Here is a 20,650-nt window from a genome sequence, read left to right as displayed (position 1 = left end):
TTTGTGGATTTGGTCTGGTTTTTACTGACATGATTTCTGACTGAACGATTTTCACTTTCACAAGAACTTGCAATCAAACAACCTTACTTTCTTATCTCTTAAAAATTTCCTGACCACCAATACGAACTCCTGACCACCAATACGAACTCCTGTACTGGTTAACTTTGACTTTCTTGAATTCAATAAACCTTCAAATCCTTAACTCGCATATAACCACAACGTATAATAACCGAAAATTATAACTATCTAATTTACAATAAACCCTGAAATCAAAAACTAGATTTCGAACAAAACTCGGTTGGACTCCTAGACTGAAAAATTGAAAACTTGCGAATTGAAATTAGAATAATGAAACCTGATCGCGAATGATCCTCCAATTCGATGCCTTGGGATTCCCGCGTCTAAAGCCTGATGCTCTGATACCAATTGTGGCCTAGAACTGATCTTTGATCTCTAGAGTAATAATCGAACTTGAATATAAACTGAATGTTCTGAATACATGTGATGATAACAATGAGAAATTGAAACCCTATATATACTAATCCAACATGTGCGATGTGAATGGACGTGTCTCTTCGCGAAACAGAGCGTCTCCTTGTTCCTGTGTTGTTGGCGTCAATTCTAAGAGATGCTTCTCCTAGAGGCGTCACATCCTTTAGTGTGTAGGTTATAAACTTCCACTTTGTCGCATCTAGTCCTCGCACTTGATAACTTATTCTTTTTCATAATAAACTAATCTATAAACTAATTACATAATAAACCCTTGTACTTCGAATGTGTAGGGATTAGTAACTTCACCCCCACCACATTACGATTGAGACCAGTTTGTTAAAAAGGTTTTTATTGTTGTGATTTTCTCTCAGTATGAATATACTAAAAGAGGACAAGCTTTTATGCAAACATAATCTATCTTATGGGTATGAGTGGATAAGCTTTTATGCAATACCCTAATTACCAATCAATGAAATACTTTTGAAGGGTGCTCTTGCCAACGGGATAGAAGTTGCTGTAAAGAGACTATCAAAATCATCTACACAAGTTTGTAAACGAAGTCATGTTGATGGCTAAGCTTCAACATCGAAATCTTGTGAGGCTTTTAGGGTTTTGCTAGAAGATGATGAAAAATTACTCATTTACGAATACGTACCTAATAATAGTCTCAATCACTTTCTCTTTGGTATGTCAATACACAACACTCAAATCATATGTATGAATTCAGTTATTGAATCTAGCTAATGTGGTTTTATCAAGCGCAGATCCAAACACGAATGAGCACTTAGATTGGTCAAAACGATATAGAATCATAGAAGGGATTACTAAAGGATTGCTTTATTTACATCAAGATTCACCACTAAGAATCATCCATCGTGATCTAAAAACTAGCAATATCTTGTTAGATTTGGATATGAATGCTAAGATTTCAGATTTCGGTCTAGCAAGGATGTTTGGAGTGGATCAAACTGAAGCCAACACCAATCGAATTGCTAGAACATAGTAAGTTTTTTACTCTCTCATTTTATCAACTAAGTATAATGTGTAATTGAACTTGAACTTTAAAATTTTTGACAAACTAATTAGCAATGGATGTCACATACATATACCAGGCCGTCCCTGAGAACTCTAGGGCCGTCGGGGGCCCTATACAAGTATAAAAATGTGTCACTAAATATAAACTTATAGAGAAAAAATGGGTCGCTAATTGGGTTTGAATGTTTGATTATTTAAAACATTATATTGAGTCAAATTGCTATTAGCACACAACTTGAATTGATTAAGTTGTTAGCGCACAAAACCAACTTGAAGTGATAAGGTTAATGTTACGAACTGAATTGTTAACCAATTGATCCAAGAAATTAAATAAAGGCTAGATAGGAATTTAGAGGGAAACCAAATTTACTAGACCATTTCTTCATTCCTCCCAAAACAAAAAGGATGATTACATTTATAACCTTACATGGAAAACAAACTACTAAGCAAATTACTACCCGCTAATCATTACTTAACTTATGACTAACTCAAATAAACTACCCATTAATATGGTTCAAACTTGCATGTGTGAATGTTCTGCTTGGAAACATGGGAAATAGCTCTAAAATATTGGTGCATAACAGTTAACTAGGGGTAATCAAAGTATAAGCATTGGTAAAATTAAATGGTGTGAGTAATTATATTATAATGCGAATGCGTGCAGTGGTTATATGTCACCTGAGTATGCTGTGCATGGACATTATTCTGTAAAGTCAGATGTGTTTGCCTATGGCATCGTTGTTCTTGAGATCATCACCGGGAAGAAAAGTTCAAGCTTTTTTTATCAAGATGATCTTGAAGATCTTCCGCATTTTGTAAGTATTACTCGTAATAGTAATTACATATCTATATCCAAAACTGCTGCAACTGTAAACCACATTTTATAGCAAAGATATTGATATGTTTAACTATTCTGAAGGCTTGGAGAAATTGGAGAGATGAAAAAAAAAATGGTTGAAACTTGTTGTAAAGATGAAGTGATGAGATGCATCAACATTGGGTTGCTATGTGTGCAAGAAAATGTGGATGCAAGACCTTCTATGGCTTCAGTTTTGAACATGCTCAACAATTACTCCATCAATCTCTCATCTCCCAAAAGACCTCCACATTATTTTTCTGAAAGACGATCATCATATATATCCACTATTAACTATGATGTTCTTAGGTCAGAAGATGAATCCTTGATCACTAAGATACATCCACGATGATGACGATGTACATGGTTTTCATAGTTATATAACTTTGTTTTATTCACAATGGTGGCTCCTAACATTATTCAAGACCTAAAGCAAACTTTAAAATTAACTTATTTTCCATCGACTTCTGACGATATGAACAATAATTATGTAGTAATTTTGATTGTTAAGTTTAATCCCTTGTATTTGCCAAGCCTAATATCTTCTATTTTTACTTAAACTTGTGAAGTGTGTTTTGCATTCAAGCATTATTTTGACCTAGTGTGCTTAATACGTTTCGAAAGACCCAAAATGAAAACTGTGAACAAAATGAAATCTAAATATCAGCTTCATGAAGCACATTTTACAATCATGTGCCGCAAACATGCTATTTGGTTTAATTTTGGAACGGGTAAGGACATTTTGGGTGCAAGATTTTGTTGCACTGATCTTGTCAAAATCAGATACTCAGAGGGTTATTTTTTATTGTTTATGAATTGAGTATTAACTTGAGTTGGCATATCTGGTTTGTTTATTTTGGTTGTTTAATTGCTTTAGGTTTATCCATTGTTGTATTGATCTTGGCTTTTGTAGGAATTCTTGTGTTATATTGGATTAATGATTTAAACCATGTTTGAATTGATTATATATGTTATGCTTTGTTTGTAAAGTTTGTTTATGTAGAAATTGAACACATATTTATTGTATTTGGTTGGTTGATACATGTTATTTGGGTAGAAACTGAACACACTTTTATTGTATTTGGTTGGTTGTTGCATGCTATTTGGGTTTGACAACGTGTCGACATAAGTTGCTTTTTAGTATCGAGTCAAAATCTTTGTGGTGTTGTTTTGTATTCATGATTCAATATTCCAATTTCCAATCATCATGAGACGGCCCGTTTAACTGCATTCTGAGTAGGCGTGTTCAGGATCAGCTTAACTATTTTGGTGGCCTAAGACGAAGTAAAAACTTGAGGTCGTTTTCCGAAAAAAAAAACTATTTGAAATGGCTCGTGATCGGCAAAATAAACCAAGCGGTTTATTTTTCATTCTTTTGTATTTTAAATTCTTTTGTTTTACAACCCCGTGTATTACACGGGTTGAGTGACAAAAAATGTAAATTATAAACTTGTATATAATTCTTATTAATGAAATGACTTATTTAGATAAATTAGTAAAAATAAAGAACAGTTATATTTTTCGTTACTTGTACATGTGATTTGTTACTTTATTAGTAATTATAGTTTCTATACAAATAATATATTTTATCTTAACAAATATATATGGTTAGGGTAAAATGAAAACTTCTACAAGTTGTGCAAACTTAGAGAATTCAACCTTACAAAAGGTTTTTTGAATTTTTTACAGAGGGTGTGAATGAACGGTTAGAGACTTAAAGTGGTAAACTTTTTGATTTTGGATCCAAGTGGTTAAAACCACTAAAACATAGGGACTCAAAAAGTAATTTACGATTAGTTAAGTTTGAAATTATACGTTAGATCTCTAACTATATTAAATAATATTATACTTATTATATTATTTGATACATTTATATTTGTTATAGATAATTATTATTTAAATTTGAATTTAGAAGTTTATCTCTAACTATATTAATTAATATTATATTATATTTTGTGTATAAAATTAATATGTAATACTATTATTAGAAGGGAGGAGGCACCAGAGAGTGACACGTGTACAAAAAGATTTTCGTTTATTAGTATAGGAAGATTATTATTATTATTATTATTATTATTATTATTATTATTATTATTATTATTATTATTATTATTGTTGTTGTTGTTGTTGTTGTTGTTGTTGTTGTTGTTGTTGTTGTTGTATTGGTGGCCTACTCCATAACCATATGTGTCACACCCCCAAAATCCACATGCGGAGTACCACCGCTTGGAGGCGTGACTGACCATGATCTTAACCACCAATCATATTGAACATGTAATATAGTTAAGTATAGCGGAAGCATTTAAGTAAACCCAAACATAAATATTAATGTGTGAAACATCATAAGTGTTCAAATAGCATTCACGATCCTTTGCCCACAACGACCTGCTCCTCCCTGTGCAAGCTCCATAATGTACCTAAGGTCCTGCAAGGCATGCAGCAGAGAGTCAACAACTAGTTGAGCGAGTTCACAGAAAGTAAGTTCAGTAATAGAAATGGTATAGCAAGCATTGCGTTCGTTCATCTAATCATGTATCGTATTAGTTTGTTCGTTGTTCATGTATAGTATTGGTTTCCATCGCGGGCCCTTTCGGCATGTATGCGAAGATTTGGGTTAATACTCCCAAATATCCTAGACTATGTATATTTGTATCGCTGGCCACCCTGGCATGTGTGCGAAGTTCTAATATGTTTAGTTCGCAGCCTTCCCGAGGCATGTGTGCGAAGATCAGTCATAATTATCGCAGCCAACCCTTGGCGTGTGTGCGAAGATCTGTTCAAGTAGGTATACTAGTCTAGCCGTATCTTATCATTCACCATCCTCACCCTGAGGACTCATATCATTAAGTTCCATTAACTAAGTATGTACGTATAATTCATTCAATCCCATTCCCACCCTGGGAACCCCATGCCTTGGCTGTGTGAACTCACCTTGGGTTGCTCGGCAGATACACAAAGAAGAGGGTTCTTGAACTAACAGTGGTCAACCACGTCCTAACAGGGTTACCATACAAGTCAGGTTTTGACTTTAAGTAATACACGTTTGTTTCACATAAGTAACACGTTTCGAGCACGTATAGATCATGGCAACATTTTCCAGTTAATCAGGTGTTTAACATATTCAACATGTACGACTAAACAATTGGGCTCATTAACAATCGGCCCAACCCCTTGTGCGATCTGCAAGGCTTGTGCGATCCACAATGGGTTGTGCGATTGGTCACTAACCCGGCCCAAATAGCATCAGTAATCAATAGCCTGATCGGCCCCATAAATGTACCCGGCCCAACATAAGAAGCCCAAAACATATAGTCCAAACAACAAACAAACAGGACTCTTGTGTGGCCCGGACAAGCTTGTGCGAATGGACACTTGGGCTGTCCGATTGGTCTTTGGACTTTGAGGCCCAACAGTACCTGGCCCAAACCGTCTAATAACATGCAGCTTGTGCGATGCCGTATTCCTTGTGCGATCCAGAGAGATCTTGTACGATCCAGCTGCCTTGTGTGATCCGAGGGATCTTGTGCGATAGGCAGCCGTGTGCGATCCAAGTCTTGTGCGTGTGGGCCTCTTGTACGATCGAGAGGCCTTGTGCGATTTGTTGTAACATACCAATAATCAAGCAGATTCGGTTACAAGCATTTATCAAGTTTCCAAGTTTAACATGATTACCAATTAACAAAACTCCAAACATTCAGTTACTCTAAAATCGATCAAACAGGGATAACAAGTATCAAATCTTATGAACCCTAATCTTGATTTCAAGGCATAACAACAACTAACAACTCAATGATTTGGTCCGATTACATTCATTCAAATCTTTCATTATCACACATGACAATCCGGAACATATAGCATATCGGCTGATTTATCAAACATCTAGGTTACCATTAGACTTCTATCATGCAACCCGATTTGTGTGAATATACATGAGAGCCGATTTAATGAACACCAACAAGTTAACAATCCGGAATTAGAACATAACAGTGGATTAACATCATCATGTAACTGATCAACAAGAATACTATCATACAACATGAACAATCATATTAATCAAAAATCCTATATCATCATGCACACATCAAAACATTAAGCACAAACAATTAATCATACTAACCGAATAGAATGGGGTCAAGAGTTGATCCGAAACACTATGAGTTTTGCGGCTGCCTTCGAGTTCGAGAGAGAAGGAAGAGATGCTAGGGTTTTGTGTGTGTAAAGTATTTTGTAACAAATGAGGCGAAATCCCCTCATGTGTGTATGTTTGTACGTGTAAAAGAAAAGCAATGGGCCGGCCCTTACTTGGGCAGCCCTTGAAGTCCAAACACAAGTAAAACGGCCCAAAGGGCTTGTGCGAGTGTGGGTGTTGTGCGGTTCGGTTTAACAATATCTATACATTGTGCGATTGGGCCATTATATACATACATGTAACACACATAAAGCACATAACATTTCATGAAATCATTAAATAGTAAACTTTCACATTAGCACGTAACGTTACAAGATAAGTCTAAAGTTCGAGTTGTCACATTATCCCCAACTAAATAGAAATTTCGTCCCGAAATTTGGTATGCACTCACTGAGGAAGCTAGGTAAGTTCAATCGTTCACTGGTTTTTCCTGGGGTGTTACATCCTCCCCCCGTTGATCTGGAATTTCGTCCCGAAATTCCGAAGTAGTAGCTTCAGCCTCAGTAGTGGTTGCTTTGGTTCCGAATAACTGGGGGTACTTTTCTGTCATCCTGTCTTCGCGTTCCCAGGTGTACTCTGGGCCACGTTTGGAGTTCCAACGTATTCGAACAAGAGGGATTCTCTTCTTTTTGAGGACCTTCACATCCCGGTCCGTGATTTCAACTGGTTCCTCGACGAACTGCAACCGCTCGTCGATAGTGAGTTCTTTGAAAGGAATGATAAGGGTCTCATCTGATAGGCACTTCTTCAGATTCGACACGGGAAAGACATTGTGAACTGCCTCGAGTTCAGCTGGTAGGTTTAGCTTGTATGCTACTTTGCCCATCTTTTCTATGATTTCGAATGGTCCGACGTATCGCGGATTCAGCTTGCCCCGTTTGCCAAAACGTACCACACCCTTCCAGGGTGAGACTTTTAATAAAACCCGGTCCCCGACCTGAAATTCCAATGGCTTTCTACGCTTGTCCGCGTAGGCTTTCTGACGGCCGCGTGCTGCCGCCATGCGTTGTCGTATTTGTGCTATCTTTTCTGTGGCGTCCACTACAATCTCTGGACCCGTAATCTGACTATCCCCCACCTCTGCCCAACAGAGAGGTGACCGGCATTTACGTCCATACAATGCCTCGAATGGAGCGGCTTGGATGCTGGTGTGATAACTGTTATTGTACGAGAACTCCACCAAAGGGAGATGCTTTTCCCAGCCGTTGCCGAAATCAATAACGCATTCCCGAAGCATATCTTCAAGTGTTTGAATCGTTCGCTCAGACTGCCTATCCGTCTGAGGATGATATGCTGTGCTCATGTCCAGTCGTGAGCCGAAAGATTTGTGCATCGCTTGCCATAGCTCTGACGTGAATCGTGCGTCGCGATCCGAAATGATGGATGTGGGCACCCCGTGCCTCGAAACAACTTCTTTAAGATAAACGTCTGCGAGAGTGGAGAACTTATCCGTTTCCTTTATAGCTAGGAAGTGTGCAGACTTGGTGAGTCGATCCACGATCACCCATATGGTATCGTTCCCACGCTGGGATCTAGGTAGGCCTGTAACGAAGTCCATGGAAATTTCTTCCCATTTCCATTGAGGTATCTTAGGCTGCTGAAGTAGACCCGCTGGTTTCTGGTATTCGACCTTGACTCTCGCACAGGTCAAACACTTGCCGACGTAAGTCGCGATGTGGGCCTTCATACTAGGCCACCAGTAAGTAGTTCTGATGTCGTGGTACATTTTATCCGACCCTGGATGTACCGAGTAACGGGACTTGTGAGCTTCGTCCATCACAAGTTCGCGTAGACCGCCATAAAGTGGGACCCAAATACGCCCCGTTACATAGTAGGCGCCGTCTGCCTTCTGTTCTAACCGCTGTCGTGAGCCGCGTAGGGCTTCAGCCCTGACGTTTTCTAGTTTTAATGCTTCTGCCTGAGTATTTCGTATCTGTGCTGGAAGACTAGACTGAATCGTAAGCTGTAGCGCTCGCACGCGCCGTGGTAGAGTGTCTTTCCGACTGAGGGCGTCAGCCACAACATTGGCTTTGCCTGGATGGTACTTGATGGCGCATTCGTAATCGTTCAGTAACTCGTCCCATCGCCGTTGACGCATGTTCAAATCCTTCTGCTTAAGGATATGCTCGAGACTCCTGTGATCGGTGTAAATCGTGCACCTGGTACCGTACAGGTAGTGTCGCCATATCTTAAGCGCGAAAACAACAGCTCCCAGCTCTAAGTCGTGCGTCGTGTAGTTCCGTTCATGAATCTTAAGTTGGCGTGAAGCGTAAGCAATAACCTTGTCGTGTTGCATTAACACACATCCAAGTCCCCGAATGGATGCATCACAATAAACCACGAAGTCATCTGTGCCCTCTGGTAAAGAGAGGATAGGTGCACTGCAAAGTCTATCCTGTAGGTGCCGAAAAGCAGTTTCCTGAGTGTTGCCCCAACGGTAGGTGACACCCTTCTGTGTCAGTAGAGTAAGTGGCTGAGCAATCTTTGAAAAGTCCTTGATAAACCGTCTGTAGTAACCCGCCAAACCCAAGAATTGGTGTATCTCCGTTGGCGTACGTGGTGCAGGCCAGTTCCTGATCGAGTCTACCTTGGATGGATCGACATGAATCCCATCCTTTTTCACTACATGGCCTAGAAAGTGGACTTCACGAAGCCAGAAGTCGCATTTCGAAAACTTGGCGTACAACTGCTCCTTCCGAAGGAGTTCCAAAATAAGGCGTAGGTGCTGCTCGTGCTCCTTCTGACTCTTGGAGTAAATCAGAATGTCGTCGGTGAATACTATGACGGACTTGTCAAGATAGGGTTTGCACACCCTGTTCATAAGGTCCATAAATACGGCAGGTGCGTTCAATAATATCAAACCATCCATCATATCAAACATAAAGTATAGTAATTAAAAAAATATTTCATAAAACCCAATACGATTGATGTTCAAACCAAACTTTGTTTGAGTAGCGGAAACATAATAATGAAAACTCAAAATAAGTTATAAGTTCAAATATCGTTCATTGCGTCTCCTCGTCCTAACACGAAAGCTCGACCTATTGCCTCGTTGCCATTGTTGTTGTTGTTTCCCCCGTTGTTGTTGTTGTTCCCGTTGCCCTGGTTATTGTTGTGGTTCTGATTCTGGTTCAACTGAGGGCAATCGCGTTTGTAATGACCTTCAGCCCCACACTGGAAACATCCCCGGTTTCCACGCTGCGGCTGCTGCTGCTGTGGGTTCTGAGGAGCTGGTGGTGGAAGTTGCTGGTTCTGATTAGTTGGCCGTGAGCTTCTACAATCTTTGGCTTCGTGTCCTAGCTTGAGACATCTCTGACAACGTTCCTTGCGACACCTTCCACTGTGGTGCCTGTTACACTTGTTACATAGTGGGTGTACTCCCCGGTATCCACCCTGCTCCTGACTGCCAGATGATTGCTGACTCGGATTCTGGTAGTCATTCGTCCTGCGCTGCTGTGCTTGAGACTGAACGGAAACTGATCCCCTGCTGGAATCCCCATCCCATTTCCGTTTGTTGTCGTTGGGTGTAGCAGAAGTAGCAGCTGGAGTAGTAGTTGCACTGACGCGTTTGGGCAGCTTGTTCTGTTCTACTGCCTGATCTGTGAGTCGATGAGCAAGACGCTGGATGTCTTGGATGTTGTCGAGGTTTGCCGATGTAACATGGCTCTGGATCTCTGGCGCAAGTCCCTGGAGATACAACTCAATGCGCTTCACTGGAGGGTCCACCATAGTTGGACACAGAATAGCCAGTTCGTTTGACCGCTTTGTATAGGCTTCAATCTCTGACCCCGTCATTTTCAAGTGGTAAAGCTCGTTCTCCAACTTGTGGATGTCATCACGCGTGCAGTATTCCCTCTTAATGAGTTCCTTGAAGTCGTTCCAGGGTGTGGCGTTAGCAGCTGCCAACCCTAAGATCTGAACTTGGGCGTTCCACCAAGTTAGTGCTATTCCTTCTAGCGTGCCAGTGGCGTATTTCACCCTGCGAGCCTCAGGGCATTCGCACATCTCGAAAACTGACTCTAGCTTCTCAAACCAGTGGAGGAGTCCCACTGCCCCCTCTGTGCCGCTGAAAGTACTGGGACGACAGTCCATGAAGTTCTTAAAGGTGCAAACTTGCTGCTGCGCTGGTTGACCTATTGTGTACGAATAGGGCAAAGTTTAAATTCAAGGGCTAGTTTAGGAGTGTAGGATCTAAAGATCCTAGTGTGTGCTATACTGCAGGGTATACTACCTGCTTGAGCAGCTGCAAGTGCCGCAGCAACTTGAGCTTGAACGAGAGCCTCTAGCTGGGCTTGAGTCATGTTAATTCGTCCAGACATGATCTTCATAATAAAAGTAACGTAAGTTGAGAGTGGTTCGCGAGTTGGGCGATGACAGAAAAGTGTAAGCACGTAGGTATTCTCATGTAATAGTATCATGTGTATCTAAGAGTAATGCGAGCAAAGTTCTAAGCAGTTCTAGCAAACAGGCAATAAACATAAACCTTGTTACCTAAGATGTCGAGTCTTGCACGTGGAGCGAAGCGTCGTTGTGGATCGTTAAGAGCACTGTTCTGGTTATAGTCTGGTTTTAATAAAAACGTTTTCCCATATTAAAACCGAGTTCTCTATAACCAATGGCTCTGATACCAATCTGTCACACCCCCAAAATCCACATGCGGAGTACCACCGCTTGGAGGCGTGACTGACCTGGATCTTAACCACCAATCATATTGAACATGTAATATAGTTAAGTATAGCGGAAGCATTTAAGTAAACCCAAACATAAATATTAATGTGTGAAACATCATAAGTGTTCAAATAGCATTCACGATCCTTTGCCCACAACGACCTGCTCCTCCCTGTGCAAGCTCCATAATGTACCTAAGGTCCTGCAAGGCATGCAGCAGAGAGTCAACAACTAGTTGAGCGAGTTCACAGAAAGTAAGTTCAGTAATAGAAATGGTATAGCAAGCATTGCGTTCGTTCATCTAATCATGTATCGTATTAGTTTGTTCGTTGTTCATGTATAGTATTGGTTTCCATCGCGGGCCCTTTCGGCATGTATGCGAAGATTTGGGTTAATACTCCCAAATATCCTAGACTATGTATATTTGTATCGCTGGCCACCCTGGCATGTGTGCGAAGTTCTAATATGTTTAGTTCGCAGCCTTCCCGAGGCATGTGTGCGAAGATCAGTCATAATTATCGCAGCCAACCCTTGGCGTGTGTGCGAAGATCTGTTCAAGTAGGTATACTAGTCTAGCCGTATCTTATCATTCACCATCCTCACCCTGAGGACTCATATCATTAAGTTCCATTAACTAAGTATGTACGTATAATTCATTCAATCCCATTCCCACCCTGGGAACCCCATGCCTTGGCTGTGTGAACTCACCTTGGGTTGCTCGGCAGATACACAAAGAAGAGGGTTCTTGAACTAACAGTGGTCAACCACGTCCTAACAGGGTTACCATACAAGTCAGGTTTTGACTTTAAGTAATACACGTTTGTTTCACATAAGTAACACGTTTCGAGCACGTATAGATCATGGCAACATTTTCCAGTTAATCAGGTGTTTAACATATTCAACATGTACGACTAAACAATTGGGCTCATTAACAATCGGCCCAACCCCTTGTGCGATCTGCAAGGCTTGTGCGATCCACAATGGGTTGTGCGATTGGTCACTAACCCGGCCCAAATAGCATCAGTAATCAATAGCCTGATCGGCCCCATAAATGTACCCGGCCCAACATAAGAAGCCCAAAACATATAGTCCAAACAACAAACAAACAGAACTCTTGTGTGGCCCGGACAAGCTTGTGCGAATGGACACTTGGGCTGTCCGATTGGTCTTTGGACTTTGAGGCCCAACAGTACCTGGCCCAAACCGTCTAATAACATGCAGCTTGTGCGATGCCGTATTCCTTGTGCGATCCAGAGAGATCTTGTACGATCCAGCTGCCTTGTGTGATCCGAGGGATCTTGTGCGATAGGCAGCCGTGTGCGATCCAAGTCTTGTGCGTGTGGGCCTCTTGTACGATCGAGAGGCCTTGTGCGATTTGTTGTAACATACCAATAATCAAGCAGATTCGGTTACAAGCATTTATCAAGTTTCCAAGTTTAACATGATTACCAATTAACAAAACTCCAAACATTCAGTTACTCTAAAATCGATCAAACAGGGATAACAAGTATCAAATCTTATGAACCCTAATCTTGATTTCAAGGCATAACAACAACTAACAACTCAATGATTTGGTCCGATTACATTCATTCAAATCTTTCATTATCACACATGACAATCCGGAACATATAGCATATCGGCTGATTTATCAAACATCTAGGTTACCATTAGACTTCTATCATGCAACCCGATTTGTGTGAATATACATGAGAGCCGATTTAATGAACACCAACAAGTTAACAATCCGGAATTAGAACATAACAGTGGATTAACATCATCATGTAACTGATCAACAAGAATACTATCATACAACATGAACAATCATATTAATCAAAAATCCTATATCATCATGCACACATCAAAACATTAAGCACAAACAATTAATCATACTAACCGAATAGAATGGGGTCAAGAGTTGATCCGAAACACTATGAGTTTTGCGGCTGCCTTCGAGTTCGAGAGAGAAGGAAGAGATGCTAGGGTTTTGTGTGTGTAAAGTATTTTGTAACAAATGAGGCGAAATCCCCTCATGTGTGTATGTTTGTACGTGCAAAAGAAAAGCAATGGGCCGGCCCTTACTTGGGCAGCCCTTGAAGTCCAAACACAAGTAAAACGGCCCAAAGGGCTTGTGCGAGTGTGGGTGTTGTGCGGTTCGGTTTAACAATATCTATACATTGTGCGATCGGGCCATTATATACATACATGTAACACACATAAAGCACATAACATTTCATGAAATCATTAAATAGTAAACTTTCACATTAGCACGTAACGTTACAAGATAAGTCTAAAGTTCGAGTTGTCACAATATGCGGCCCTGCAACATCAACAGACAATATCCATTGCAGACTTGTAGCCCAGCCCAAATATTCTATATTTTTCTTTAAAAAGCTGAAGGCCCAATTGATTTAGAGGCCTAAAGCCCATGTCTCGAAATACTTGAGCTTGGGCCAGCCCTGAGCGTGCTCATCCCAAAATTTGTATCATTTTTTGGCATGAAATATCTACATGTTTTAAAGATTTGACATAAAATATCCAACAAGTTTAAATTATTTACTCTTAGAACATACACGTTTTAAAGATTTGACATAAAATATCCAACAAGTTTAAATTAAAATTTGACAGCAGACTGACTGAATAATGATCAGTTTAGCTAAACGTTTTCAAGTAAGATAAGCCTATAAGATTTCCCAAACTCTTGGAATGAGAGACATTTTACCATGTGTCCATTACCTAGCACGGGCAGACGTTTCTCTTAATCTAGATAACTAACATTTTGGTTTAGAGTACATTTTTTATTTAAATTTAAAGAGTATTTTTTAATTTAAAATAAGATAACTACTGACAAAATATGGCATGGATAATCCGACTATTCGCTCTGTCACTAATCCGTTGGTGAAGCTGTGATGGTAAGAGTTGCCCACTTGCCAGTTGCCATGACTAGTCAGGTAAGGTAATCCGCCCCTCCTCGGTAATTTCCCGTCTGCAATCCGTTGCAAATTGCATAACTCACTAAAAGTGTTTTTTTTTTCTTTTTATTTTTTTTTTAATTTTTTTAACTTAAACTTAATGTAATCACATCAATCCAGCAAAAGTGGGAGATAGATAAAGGGTACTTGATGAACCAGACAAACTTTGGGAACATTAAAACGAATGATTAATGTATGACTATAGATATCTTATGTAATGAAAGTCAATTTGCATTCGACTTGGACACCTTTAATTAGCTGTTGATGTAACGTGCAACAACCCAACTCTTTTCTTTTTAGTTACAACTTTTAATTTTCTCATGCATCTCTATCAAATTTACTTCATTTCCTTAAGTTTGACCAGACCAAACCAATCCATTTAATTCATATAATATTTAACATGATCAGGCCATGAGTTATGATGACCATTTCATATTATTTTTAACATGTTCTTTTTTAATCTTAATTTGCAATTTTGATCTTGCAAGCGCTCAACAAGAATTCTGGGAAGGGGGACGTTACTGCGGCGTCTCCGGCAACTACACAAAGTACAACCTACAGGCAAAACCTCGACGATGTACTCTACATAGGGCTGTAAACGAGCCGAGTCGCGGCTCGAACTCAATTGGAGCTGGCTCGGCTCGAGCTCGAATTTCAAATCAAGCTGAGATTTGAGGCTCGAGCTCGACTCGATTAAAATTCAAACTAGCTTGGCTCGGCTCGATCTAGCTCGAACTAACAAAGAATCACAAAATTTGCTACTGACGTCGGGTCAAAATGAGTCGTATATTACATAGTAAATCGTGTCGGTTTTTAGCATGTTAAGTATGTAAATAGTATTTATTAGATACTTATCGTGTATTGATGTCTTTGTGTTTAACAGGTATTAAAATGGGTTAATGGGAGTAAACGAGTTAAAAACGGATTCGACGAGTTAACGTAAGACATGAAAAGAAAAAATAATCCATCAAGCTTAAACACATAATTTTGATGATATCTTTTGGACGAAGTGTTGGGGATACAACACATTAGTGGGCATGAATTTCTAGGAATCATCATCATTATATATACATGCACATTTTGGGTTGCACTAGGAAAATAAAGTGGCAGAAGGTATTGGGCCTGACTTACTGAACAGAAAATTAAATTGGGCCACGTAAATAAAATTTGAGGATAAAAACAATTTGTGAAGTCGGTCAATAAGATTCAAACGTGCAGGTCAAGACGAAGACCCCCGCGACACGCCGGGGGTTATGGTGTAATTGCCGCCTCGCACGGGTGGACTGTTTTATGGGAAACATAATTATGTTGGTCAAATAGATTATAAAAGGAACCTTTATTTTTCAATCAAAAGCAGCCGCCACGCATATGGTTTTATAGCCTAGTAGCATTTTGAAGGTGTGATAAAACTTTGGGATCAATAGGTCTTTGGTTCGATTCTCACAAGGGGGTTTTCTCATATTTATTGGGTTTCCTCCTGCATTGGTGTATAGGCATTATGTCTAGTGGAGATGGATATGATCGGGTGGTTCCGTTGGTGACATGATGATACTCCACTGGTACGTCAGTGATCCAAATTAGCCGTTAAAAAAAAGCAGCCGCCACACATATATATATTAAGGACAAATTGAGGACTTTTAGGAATTCATTATTCAACAGCCGTCAAACTCAATTTTCATTTTCATTATCTACGTTGTAGTTAAATATACTCAAAAGTCAATCTTTCAGAAAAGAGAAGGGTGGACAGAAAAGAGAAAAAAGCTGACATTAATTACTCAAAGCATTAATTACCTAATATTTTTATTTTATTTTTTAATTATTAATTACAATCATTAGTTTTAGCTTTTATAATATTTTTTAAGTGAACATAAAGTATTTTTTGTACAAACAAACTTTTATGTAATGAGTTTCTTAATCTTTAATCTTTGTTATAACACACAGACTTGACAAATGTTTTTGAATAAATTATTCAACTTTTAAACCAATCAAGTTGAATAAAAAGTCGTCTGAAATGTGTAAAAATATTAAAAGACAACAGTTTATCATATAAATGTTTTAGTTTTTTTAATTTAAGATGGTTAATATATAAAGCTATGGTATTTCGTATCAGCAAAAAGAATTCTAAATAACATTTATAAAGCTATGTTCTTTGAAAAAAAAACATGTATAGGTGGCGTTTAGAATTATATACCCAGCTTTATCGTCGTGAAAGTGGTTTTGTCGATCGAGTTGATTAATTGTTTTATTGTTTGCATGTTTACTTTTTTGTTATGAACTTTTATTTATTTATAATGAACTTTTTCACTTTCATGTTTATAATAAAGTGTCTTGATTATTTATTTATTAATATTGCTATTAATACTAATAATAGTATAACAAAATATAAAAAAGAGTAAATTACAAAGTTCGTCCTTTATGTATGTCTAAAATATCAAAGTATGTCCTTTATCTTTAATAACCTCAGAAAACATACTTAATGTTTGAAAAACCGTTCAGATTATGTCCTTTACCCTAAACCTAGTTTATTTTCCCAGTTAAGTCAGGTCATGTGAGAAGCACATGAGGGCATTAATGTCATTCTACCATCATCCTCTCTCTCTCCCACACTCTGTCTCTCTCTCTAGAACACACACTCTCTCTCTTCTCTCTCTCTAATTATACATATATAAAGACATAATTTTTCTCTCTCTATCACATTTCTATCTCTCTCTAACTCCCCTACCACCACCACCACCACCTGCTCCCACCGTCTCCCACCACAACCGCCATCACCACCATCCACCTGCCACCAACAACACCACCACCCCATCAGCAACCACCATCTTGAAGCATCGACATCGTTTCCATGGACACAGATTTCCTCGGCGTCGTCAACCGCCCTAACCACCACCACTTCCCCCACCACCGCGCGACCAGCACGCTTCCGATTCATATCAGCACGCAACCAGAACTCGGAAACCCTAACCACTGTGACCAGCACACGATTTGTTCAGTGAAATTTTCGGAGATCTGTTCAGTGATTGAAACCCTAACCGCTGTGACCAGCCTGAGATCTAGATCTGTAAGTGAAGACTTGAAATTTTCGGAACTTATGATGAAGCCCTAGATCTATAATTCATGTTTGAGATCTATAATTGAAGCATGAGATTTGTAATTGCATTTGATTTTGGAAAGAGAAAGGTAAGAGGTCGATTTAAAACTGGTTGAGGTTTGTATTGTTGTTGCTTGGATTTATGTCCGGCGGGTGGTTATGGGTGATGATGGCTAGAGATTGCCGGAGGTTGCAGGCTCGGTGGTGGTGGTTCTGATGGTTTGTTGTTGCTTGAGTTTATTTCTGGCAGGCGCGGGTGGTGATGGCCGGAGGTTGCCATAGATTGCAGGTGAAATGGTGTCTAGGGGGTGGCCGTGGACGGTGGTTGGGGTGGGAATGGTGGTGAGAGTAAAGGGAGTGGTGGTGGAGGTGGCTAAGTGAGTTGTCTGTGTATCTGTAATAAATTGTTTTATTTATTGGTTTTATGATTATTTATTATAATATTTAGGATAAAATGACTAAAATACCCTTATGTGGGATTGACTTAGTCAACTTTAACCATGAAAACTAATTGTGTTATGACTAAAGGACATAACGTGATTGGTTTTTCAAACATTAAGGATGTTTTCTGAAGTTATTAAAGATAAAGGACATACTTTGATATTTTAGACATACATAAAGGACGAACTTTGAAATTTACTCTATAAAAAAATAACAAAACTATTATAAAATAAAATAACATAAAAAGCATAATTATTACTTTTTACTTTTATAATAAAATAATGTAATAAAGTAAATAACATAAAAAACACAAATATTACTTTTGACTTTTATAATAAAACAATGTAAAAAAGTGCTTAATCATTACCAAGTTTAACTAATTGGTATATTAATCCATATCTTGGGTGTATTTATCACACCCCTATCTACAAACAATACGGTCGGTGGGAATAGTCCTTGCCCTTTATTGGGTCACATGGGCGGCAAAGAGAATAGTGCCAGGCAGCTGCCTGGCACTCCCCCATTGGCCCAACAAATTTACGCTTTTATCTCGCTTTAAAACCACGATTTTGCCATCAGTTAAAAATTATGTTTTTACCCCCACTTAAAAACATATTTACGCTTTTGCTCCCAGCTAAAAATTTCAATTTTGCCCTGGGTTCAATATTACGTCTTTGCCCCTTTTAAATTTACAGTTTTGCCATTAGTTTTTTCCCATTATAATTAGGATTTTGCCATCAGTTCAAAGTTATGTTTTTACCCCGACTTAAAAATAAATTTACGCTTTTACTCCCAGCTAAAAATTTCAATTTTGCCATCGGTTCAAAATTACGATTTTGTCCCGTTTAAATTTATAGTTTTGCCATTATTTTTTTTCCTCACAGCCAAGTTACGATTTTGCTCTCAAATTAAATTTACATTTTCTCTATCGTTTTTGTTTGTTTTCCTGGTTAAATTACAATTTCTCCCCCAGTGTAAAATTATAGTCATGCCGGCAGCTACCTAGCACTCCCCTATTGGTCTATTTAATTTACGATTTTATCCCTGAAATAAATTATGATTTCGCCCTCAATTCAAAATTACGTTTTTCCCATCGTTTTAGGCTCTTTTTTTTTTTTTTTTTTTTTTTTTGCAAAAGTATAATTTTTTTTAATTGGTTGACTCGATTTAATTTTTTCCGTGTCAAGGAGCTGCCTAACGCTCGCTCATTAGTCCTGAAAAATTACAGTTTTGCCTAAGCCGAAAAATACGGTCTTATGATCGTTTTAGTTTTTTTCCTAGCAAAATTATAGTAGTGTTTTTTTAATTGATTGAGAATTATTCGGCCATCGCCCCGCAACAGGGCGAGGCATCAACTAATATACAAACAAAAGGATGAATTTATTATTATTATTATTATTATTATTATTATTATTATTATTATTATTATTATTATTATTATTATTTTTTCCTCCTTCAAGTCAATCTTGGATGTCCAATTAGTTTGGGATGATAACCAATGCTGTGAAGGCAACTATGAGCGGCTAGGCTCTTCGTGGCTTCTTCCAGGCGGACGGTTCAGTTAGGCTTTTAGTTTATACTCAGGTTTGGATGTATTTTTGACACTGACAAAGTTGTATGAATACATTGATGTGTTGGTTTATTTGAACTATTTGCATGTGTTTTGAGTTCTTGCTTTACAACTTGTTCGGTTGATGACAAAACCTAGTAACTTGTTGAGTGACATAGAGTAGGTTGACTCACGCTAGTAAATAGGGTTAATTAAATTATAAAAGATCTGATGACAAAGACCTCTTTTTTATTACCATATTAAATTAGCCAACTTTCCAACATAATGTCTATGTGATGGCCAATTAACTGAGTAAACTGAGTTTTGTGAAACCTGGATCCTGAAGTTTGGAGGAAGTTACGTTTTATAAATCTGATATTTTTTCTTGTAGTTAGTTTTTTTAGTTTCTTTCAAATCAATTAAAACCCCAATTCTAGATTAGTAGTAGTTAATTAAATAATTTATCTAAACACTAACCACATATTCCCAGTGGATACGATACCCTACTTACGCTATCCACTTAGTTTAATTAGGTTTTTGCATGGCCCTTACGACAGATAGTTTAGTTATGTAATTAGATTAGTTATGGAAGTACAAGGGCCAGATGCGACAAAATAGAAGTTTGAAACCTACAAACTAAAGGGAGCGACACATCCAGGGACGCACGCCTTCTTGTATGGCGCCAACATCACAGAGAGAAAGGAACGTGACTTTTCACCAGAGACACATCTCTTCAAGATCAATCTCATCCACAAGTTCAAGAGTCACAACCGTTCGTGAAGAGATGTCCATTCATCGCACCTGTTCGTTTAGTATAAATAGGGTTTGTATGTTTCATTTGTAATCATCAGAATCACTTGTATTATCACAATCATATTCAATATTAATCGTTCTTTCAGAATTCTATTGTTCTATCATTGTGTTCATCATTGTTCATCAAGGGTTCTGACCAACAGTGGTATCAGAGCGCATGTTTCAAGTCTAGGAAGAAGAAGAAACCGATTGGAATATCATAACCAGGTTCTCTCGAATTTATTTTTTAGGTTTTGTATTTGTTTCAAAATTGAATTGCAGGTTGATTAATTGATTGATTTCAATAAAAATTTCGTTGGTATGAATCCGTTTTTTTGAAATTCAATCTCGGACCAAATCTGTTTTTCAAAAAAGAACTTAAAGTATGGTTTAGAAAGGAACAAAATTCAAAACCAATAGCAAGTTATAAATTCGAGGAAATCCTGTGTGGTACGAAATCCTGTGTGGTACAAAATCCTGTGTGGTACAAAAATCCTGTGTGGTACGAAATCTTGTGTGGTACAAAATCCTGTGTGGTACGAAATCCTGTGTGGTACAAAATCCTATG

The sequence above is a fragment of the Helianthus annuus genome, chromosome 5 (genome assembly GCF_002127325.2).
Source record: "Helianthus annuus cultivar XRQ/B chromosome 5, HanXRQr2.0-SUNRISE, whole genome shotgun sequence".
NCBI classification, from domain to species: Eukaryota; Viridiplantae; Streptophyta; class Magnoliopsida; order Asterales; family Asteraceae; genus Helianthus; species Helianthus annuus.
The sequence above is the reverse complement of the archived record's forward strand: the minus strand, read 5'-3'. Positions refer to the sequence as shown.